This window comes from Schistocerca cancellata, chromosome 9 (assembly GCF_023864275.1).
Source record: "Schistocerca cancellata isolate TAMUIC-IGC-003103 chromosome 9, iqSchCanc2.1, whole genome shotgun sequence".
Lineage (NCBI taxonomy): Eukaryota > Metazoa > Arthropoda > Insecta > Orthoptera > Acrididae > Schistocerca > Schistocerca cancellata.
This window is the reverse complement of record NC_064634.1, coordinates 384,707,519-384,716,662: the sequence shown is the minus strand read 5'-3', so window position 1 is coordinate 384,716,662 and position 9,144 is coordinate 384,707,519. Positions and strand designations below refer to the sequence as shown.

Below are 9,144 nucleotides of genomic sequence, written 5' to 3'. Positions count from 1 at the left end.
GGAGAAAATACATGTTTAAATCCGGAGATGTACGTAAAACATCATTCGAAACTGTGCTAAACGTCTGAAAATTATTTCGAACAGTTAGTTCATGAGCCCAAGTGAATAGCAAACTGTTGTGAAAACACGCTTGACCTCTAAGCAAAAAATAATCCTGAGTTAATAACGAGCATCAAAAACGATACAGGGATGAGTGAACACAGTGTTGTCGCAGAAAGACTGGATATCGTAACTCCCAAATCCTCCAAAAACAAATTAAAATTTATCTATTAAAAAAAGCAGATAAAAATTCGTTTGATGCCTTCCTGAGAGACAGTCTCCACTCCTTCCACATTAACGATGTAACTGTAGACCAGATGTGGCTTGACTTTAAAGAAATAGTGTCGACAACAATCGATAGGTTTATACCAAATAAATTGACAAAGGACGGAGCTAATCACCTTGGTACACAAAATGGGCCAGAAGACTGTTGGAAAAGCAACGAAAAAAGCATGCCAAATTTAAAAGAACGTAAAATCCCCAAGATTTGATCTTTTACAGACGCTCGAAATTTAGCACGGACTTGAATGCGAAATGTTTATAATAGTTCCCGCAGGAAAACCTTGTCTGGAAACCCGGCAGAAAATCTAATCAGGTTCTGATGGTGTGTAAAGTATGCTAGCGGCAAGACACAATCAATGCCTTCTCTGCGAGGTAGCAATGGAAATACTATCGATGACAATTCTGTTAAAGCCTTTCGAAATCCCTTCACCAAAGAAGATGTAAATATCACAGAATTCGAACCAATAACATTTGCCAACACGAGTAAGTTAGGAGTAGATAGCCTCAGAGTAGGGGAACCACTTAAATCACTTAATAAAAGCAATTCTTCCGGTCCACACTATATACCAATTAGGTTCCTTTCAGAGTATGCTGATAGCTTCACACTCGACGAAAGATCCATACCCAAAGACTGGAAAATTGCACAGGTCACACCAGTATTCAAGGAAGGCAGTAGGACTAATACACTAAATTACAGACCTATATCATTAACATCGATATGCAGCAGGATATTGTGTTCAAACATGATGAATTAGCTCGAAGAGAACGATCTATTGACACTTAGTCAGCACGGAATTAGGAAACATAGCTCTTGTAAAACACAACTAGTTCTTTACTCACACGAAGTATTGAGTGCCATCGACAAGGGATTTCTAATTGATTCCGTATTTTTAGATTTCCAGAAAGCTTTCGACACCATACCTCGCAAGCAGCTTATAATCAAGTTGAGTGCTTATGGAATACCGTCTCAGTTACGCGACTGGATTCATGATTTCCTGTCAGAGCGGACACAATTCGTAGTAACTGACGGGAAGTCATAGAGTAAAACAAAAGTGATTTCTGCCATTCATAAAGGTAATGCTACAGGCCCTCTGCTGTTTCTTAACTACACTCCTGGAAATGGAAAAAAGAACACATTGACACCGGTGTGTCAGACCCACCATACTTGCTCCGGACACTGCGAGAGGGCTGTACAAGCAATGATCACACGCACGGCACAGCGGACACACCAGGAACCGCGGTGTTGGCCGTCGAATGGCGCTAGCTGCGCAGCATTTGTGCACCGCCGCCGTCAGTGTCAGCCAGTTTGCCGTGGCATACGGAGCTCCATCGCAGTCTTTAACACTGGTAGCATGCCGCGACAGCGTGGACGTGAACCGTATGTGCAGTTGGCGGACTTTGAGCGAGTGCGTATAGTGAGCATGCGGGAGGCCGGGTGGACGTACCGCCGAATTGCTCAACACGTGGGGCGTGAGGTCTCCACAGTACATCGATGTTGTCGCCAGTGGTCGGCGGAAGGTGCACGTGCCCGTCGACCTGGGACCGGACCGCAGCGACGCACGGATGCACGCCAAGACCGTAGGATCCTACGCAGTGCCGTAGGGGACCGCACCGCCACTTCCCAGCAAATTAGGGACACTGTTGCTCCTGGGGTATCGGCGAGGACCATTCGCAACCGTCTCCATGATGCTGGGCTACGGTCCCGCAGACCGTTAGGCCGTCTTCCGCTCACGCCACAACATCGTGCAGCCCGCCTCCAGTGGTGTCGCGACAGGCGTGAATGGAGGGACGAATGGAGACGTGTCGTCTTCAGCGATGAGAGTCGCTTCTGCCTTGGTGCCAATGATGGTCGTATGCGTGTTTGGCGCCGTGCAGGTGAGCGCCACAATCAGGACTGCATACGACCGAGGCACACAGGGCCAACACCCGGCATCATGGTGTGGGGAGCGATCTCCTACACTGGCCGTACACCACTGGTGATCGTCGAGGGGACACTGAATAGTGCACGGTGCATCCAAACCGTCATCGAACCCATCGTTCTACCATTCCTAGACCGGCAAGGGAACTTGCTGTTCCAACAGGACAATGCACGTCCGCATGTATCCCGTGCCACCCAACGTGCTCTAGAAGGTGTAAGTCAACTACCCTGCCCAGCAAGATCTCCGGATCTGTCCCCCGTTGAGCATGTTTGGGACTGGATGAAGCGTCGTCTCACGCGGTCTGCACGTCCAGCACGAACGCTGGTCCAACTGAGGCGCCAGGTGGAAATGGCATGGCAAACCGTTCCACAGGACTACATCCAGCATCTCTACGATCGTCTCCATGGGAGAATAGCAGCGTGCATTGCTGCGAAAGGTGGATATACACTGTACTAGTGCCGACATTGTGCATGCTCTGTTGCCTGTGTCTATGTGCCTGTGGTTCTGTCAGTGTGATCATGTGATGTATCTGACCCCAGGAATGTGTCAATAAAGTTTCCCCTTCCTGGGACAATGAATTCACGGTGTTCTTATTTCAATTTCCAGGAGTGTATATAAAAGATTTAGGAGACAATCTGAGCAGCAATCTTAGGTTGCTTGTAGATGATGTTGTCGTTTACGGCCTAGTAAAGTCATCAGAAGATCAAAAGAAATTGCAAAAAACATATAGAAAAAAATATCTGTATCGTGTAAAAATTGTCAACTCATCCTAAATAATGAAAAGTGCTAGGTCATCCACATCACTGCTAAAAGAAATCCATTAAACTTCGGTTACAAGAAAAATCAGTCGAAGCTAAAGGCCGTAAATTCAACTAAACACTTAAGAATTACAATTATTAACAACTTACACTATGTGACCAAAAGTATCCGGATACCCCGAAAACATACGTTTTTGATATCAGGTGTATTGTGCTGCCACCTACTGCCGGATGCTCCATATCAGCGACCTCAGTAGTCATTAGACATCGTGAGAGAGCAGAATGGGACGCTCCACGGAACCCACGGACTTCGAACTTGGCCAGGTGATTGTCACTTGTGTCATACGTCTGTACGAGAGATTTCCACACGCCTAAACATCCTTGGGTCCACTGTTTCCGATGTGACAGTGAAGTGGAAACGTGAAGGGACATGTACAGCACAAAAGTTGACTGACAGAGATCGCTGACAGTTGAAGAGGGTCGTAATGTGTAATAGACGGACATCTTCCACACGGTCACACAGGCATTCCAGACTGCATCAGGATCCGCTGCAAGTACTATGACAATTAGGCGGGAGGTCGGCAAACTTGGATTTCACGGTCGAGTGGCTGCTTATAAGGCACATATAACGCCGGTAAATGCCAAATGACGCCTCGCGAGATGTAAGGAGCGTAAACATTGGACAACTGAATAGTGGAAAACGTTGTGCGGAGTGAAGAATCACGGTACACAATGTGGCGATCCGATGGCAGGGTGTGGGTATGGCGAATGTCCGGTGAACGTCATCTGCCAGCATGTGTAGTGCCCACAGTAAAATTCGGAGGCGGTGATGTTTTTCATGGAGGGGCTTACACCCCTTGTTTTTTTGCGTGGCTCTATCACAGCACAGGCGTACAATAATGTTTTAAGCACCTTCCTGCTTCTCACGGTTGAAGAGCAATTCGGGAATGGCGATTACATCTTTCAACACGATCGAGCATCTGTTCATAATGCACAGCCTGTGATAGAGTGGTTACACGACAATAACATCCCTGTAATGGACTGTCCTGCACAGTGTCCTGACCCAAATCCCTTAGACCACCTTTGGGATGTTTTGGGACGCCGTCTTCGTGCCAGGTCTCACCGACCGACATCGATACCTCTCCTCAGTGCAGCACTCCGTGAGCAATGGGCTGCCATTCCCCAAGAAATCTTCCAGCACCTGATTGAACGTATGCCTGCGAGAGTGGAAGCTGTCATCAAGGCTAATGGTGGGCCAACACCATATTGGATTCCCGCATTACCGAGGGAGGTCGCCATGAACTTGTAAGTCATTTTCAGCCAGGTATCCGGATACTTTTGATCACATAGTGCACATTAGAAAGAACACGTAGAAAATGTTGTGGGGAAGCCGAACCCAAGGCTGTGTCTTATTGGCAGAACACTTAGAAGATGGAACACATCTACTAAAGTGACTGCCACACTAAGCTTGTCCGTCCTCTTTTGGAGAACTGCTGCGTGATGTGGAATTCTTACCAGATAGGGTGAACGGAGTACGCCGGTAAAGTTCAAAGAAGGACACCACCTTTTGTATTATCGAGAAATAGGGGAGAGATATCACGGTCCTGATACAGGATTTGGGATGGACATCATTAACACAAAGGCGTTTCTAGTTGCGGCGGGATCTTCTCACGAAATCACCAACTTTCTCCTTCGAATGCAAACATATTTTGTTGACGTCGACCTACGTAGGGAGAAACAATCATCATAATAAAATAAGAAAAATCGGAGCTCACACGAAAAGATATAGATGTTCGTTTTGTTCCACCCGCTGTTCGAGAGTGGAATAATGGGGAATTATTGTGAAGGTGTTTCGGTGAGCCGTCTGCCAGGCACTTAAGTGTGATTTGCAGAATACCCATGTAGATGTAGATGTAGACATGAACAATTTTCACCCATTTTAGAGGAAATAAATAAAACAATATGCAAACAGAATATACTCGTAGTTTATAATCTTTTATCAGTCTTTAGTTTCTGGAAAGTTTAATTGTACGCCAGTTGACCTGTGTACTCGCCTGGCGAGAAGTCCTTTTCATTCCTCCCTCAAATTTCACTAATTTCCAACCTGTCCATCTCCTTCCTAAATTATCTAACCTACCTGACTTATTATGTGGTCTAACTTCCCACGCTCTTTCCTGCTGAAAGCCAGTTTTGTGTTTCTTGACGATGACGTCCTCGAGTGTAGTCCCCACCAGAACGTTGGAGTCTTGGAGTATTTTACCTCCAAAAGATTTTAAGCAACATGATACCACCATTATTTCCTTTTTTCCCCTTTCCCTTTTACCTTTTTTTTTCAGCCGTTCGTGGTACCACCACAGCAAGGCAGTGTCGGTTAAGTTCCACTGGCAGATCTGTCGATCATCCAGACCGTTGCTCCTGCAACTATTGAAATGCAGCTGATCGTCTTCAAGAACCACAGGTTTGTCTGGCGCTCAACAGACAGCCCTACGTTGCAGTTGCACCTGCTGTATGACTGCTGTATCGTTGAGGCACGCAAGCATTGTTGGCTGGAACATCCCCACGAAGTGGATACAGCTGCATGTCGGAAAAGGTGGTCTTTCTTAACGCACACTGGACTCCTTCGTTGCGGATATGTGAGAGTTGTGCCGCATACAGGGTGTTACAAAAAGGTACGGCCAAACTTTCAGGAAACATTGCTCACACACAAATAAAGAAAAGATGTTATGTGGACATGTGTCCGGAAACGCTTAATTTCCATGTTAGAGCTCATTTTATTACTTCTCTTCAAATCACATTAATCATGGAATGGAAACACACAGCAACAGAACGTACCAGCATGACTTCAAACACTTCGTTACAGGAATAATTTTATCCACCACTTGGAGCCGAATCGGCTTACCTCCGAGTCGAGCGCCAGTGCACAGAAGCTTGTTGTCGACCTCGGCTAAGGCGTCGTTTCTCCCTCCTGCGCAATACACATTTCCGGCATCTTAACAAAATGTGTTGTCTACCGATGCAGACAGCTGCAACAGCTGGCCTCACGCGATATTTGCTTCTCTCTTCCACGCAGTCGTCGCCAGTGCATCGTGTATATAAGGGACGAGGAGACGCCAGAGCTGCATCAGTCATCATGGCAGCCTCCACCAAGTCTCTCTTGCTCCTCTGTCTCGCTCTCGTGGTAAGTGACTGCGTTTCGATCTTCTCTTCACATAGTTGATTCCATATGACTCGGTACTGCACCAACACTTATCAAGGTATAGTCATTTGGTGTGTCTCAAATAAAATCTATGACTGAATTGAGGCTTTCTTGGTAGTGAAGACACAACACGAGAGCTTGGATATATAGTCGTCGACGGACGACAAAATAACATAAGACATTCCACAGCGAAATATTTTGAGATGGGATCCTTGCTGTTCATATTCCATGTTAATGACACGGTAGGCAGTGCCAATACAGCCGAGATTACTCCTCGGCATATCTCTAAAGTGCCAGATTTCTCTTCTTCTAACCTCACAGCAGTATATTGGTCCCAATAAAGGTTAATTATTTATAATCTATCCCACTGCTTCTTAGTACCTCAGTGACCTCGTAATGATGTACTCTGTCAAAGACCTTCTGATAATGAAACAGAAATAGCCGTCACTATACATGTCTACACCTCTGGAATAAGATCTGAATGCAGAACAAACCTCTTGCGTACCGGCAGCATATCTGAAGCCAAGCTGTGTAGGTGCAATTCCTTCTTCACAAACTTTTTAGATTCTTTTGTGTATAATTCTTAGAATTGTTTTCAGGAGTTGTCTTATCAGACTTATTGTTTTGAAATCATTGTATTTTACCTCCTCGTTTCTTAGCAACTGTACAAACTCTCACTGAAGCCATTATTCGCGAATGTCTAGAACATGCATGTCCGTCATATCTAGATTTATGTACTGCTACTTTGCACTGATACGAAAGGTAATCTTTGCAGCTGTATGATTTAGAGATAGGAGATTGAACACTAAAGGCTATGCTGGATCGTAACGAATTTCCAGCAAAATCAGGGTTCACTAATATCGAAGAATATGCTGTATATGAAGCTTAATATGAAGCTGTCTGTAGACATCCTAAAACGGCGATGGTGGACGCTTTCTAACATTTTTGGGTACAGGAAATCTACATAACATACTCCCGCAGTCTAGCCAGCGTCAAACGTAGGTTTTACAAAACAATAAAAGGCATTACATGTCTTCGCTTTTTTCCACCTACTAGGATATATCGGAATGTTTGGAGCATGAAATGTTCTCGCTGTAAGATATTTTACGTATGATAAACAAATAAGCTGCTCGTCCAGTTTAAGGTCAGCAGTATTACTGTTTGTTTAAAGCTGAGAACGGCACCCGTCATTTGTAATTTTGACATATATTTTCACATATTTTCAAATAATACACATACTTTCCTCAGGGGAAATTGTAAAACATGCGGCTTCCGTCTACACATTAGACTTCCTCAACGCCATTTGTATTTGATGTACGGTAATAGAAAAATTTTTCCCATAACAGACGAGAAGCGAATACCAACTGCGAATGGTTTGATATATACAGGTTGCCTGACCAACGTGTCCCGTAGGAGATGGCATTAGTCAAATCTTGAAAAAGAACTTTTAAAAACATATCTCCGGAAGCCAATAATGGTTGAGATACGGGTCTCATTAAGGTCATCTGTATGATGACACAATGGCAACTGCTCACTGTGATTACCACTCGTTGTGATACATCCCTCATCCCTCTTTCTCAAAGACTCACCAACTCGTGTCAACACAGCTCGCTGCCATCATTTTTTGCTACAAGCACCTCACACACTCCAGTTAGGTATGTACCACTGTATACCATGGAATAACCTTTTGCATTTAGGTATACGGATAGACAGAAATCTAGGTGATTAAGCACATGTTACTGGGGCTGCTCGACCAATCTATCTCTCACTCAACGTTTGTGTTAGTTGCTGTCGTACTACAGACAATCGGGAGTTGACCTCTCTTCCGTCTTTCTGCGAGAGTGACATTCACCAGTACTGCGGGTAATTTTCCGTTCGACATCTGTTCAACACACCGTGTAATTCTTTCTCACTTTTACTAATATTACAAACATCATTACTCAATCTCATCACTGGTATGCTTTGACCTTGAATTTTAATCCAATTCTTGAACATTCCTTTTGTTTTTCCGTTTATAGGTTGAACAGTAAGGGTAAACGCCTAGATCTCTGTCTTAAAACCTTTAAAACACGATACTGCCTTCTTGATCTTCCTTTATTATTTTTACTCTTTGATTGTTGTACAAATTATTGTTTTTTTCCTGACTTATATCTATTGTCCTGACAATGTCGAATGTCTTGCACCTTTGCACATTTTCGAACGCCTTTCTCTAGGTCGATAAAGCATAGGACTATGTCTAGATTTTTCTTAAAACATGGTGACTGAAAAATGAGTTGCTGGTCGCGTCTGTTTCAAAAGCATCTTGTCACTTGGTCTGCAGGTTGTGACCACGATGGCGCAGGAACCTGCAGGCGTCCCAGCTGTCCCTAGCGGAGATGCCGCCAGCAACCAGGAGCCGGTACAGCCGGTGGTGGGCGACGGAGCTGCTGGGGACCAGGCGCTACAAGACCGCTGGGGAGGGTCTATATCCTTCCACACTGGCTGAGCGGACTGCTGACAGATTCCAGAAATAGGAAGCTCTACTTTGTTATAAACATTTCTGTTTTTGCGAATTAGACATTTAAAATACTTCCCCTATTTCTATATTATGAGCTAACTTTTCGTTTTTCAAAACTGTAAACGAAAATGTATTACACAGGAATTAATAAATTTTAGAATTCAAAAAAGTACTATTGACTTCGTTTAGCTACTCAATGATTTGCCGATTTAAGTGTTATCCAAAGAGGAAAATTCTAGAATAATTTTTCCTAAACAACTTTATTTATTTTTTGGTTTCTGTTTGGTCTCTCAACGAGCAATAAAAAAGACTGTACATACCCTAAGCATTCACTGATGGAGATGGGAAATTAAATAAAATAACACTCCAGTTTGACATCTACACAAATGTAAAGGTAAATGTTTGTGTTCTTCACCGATTGCTTTGAAATTTTGACACAACGTTGCATTGGAA

General features: G+C 44.2%; 1 long non-coding RNA gene across 1 annotated transcript; it reads left to right on the top strand.

Moving 5' to 3' along the window:
* The first annotated feature begins 6,063 nt into the window (after positions 1 to 6,063).
* On the top strand, positions 6,064 to 8,633 carry LOC126100383 (uncharacterized). Its single transcript, XR_007522157.1, has 2 exons — positions 6,064 to 6,176; positions 8,515 to 8,633. It is a non-coding gene; the product is annotated as an uncharacterized LOC126100383 (long non-coding RNA).
* Positions 8,634 to 9,144: the final 511 nt, after the last annotated feature.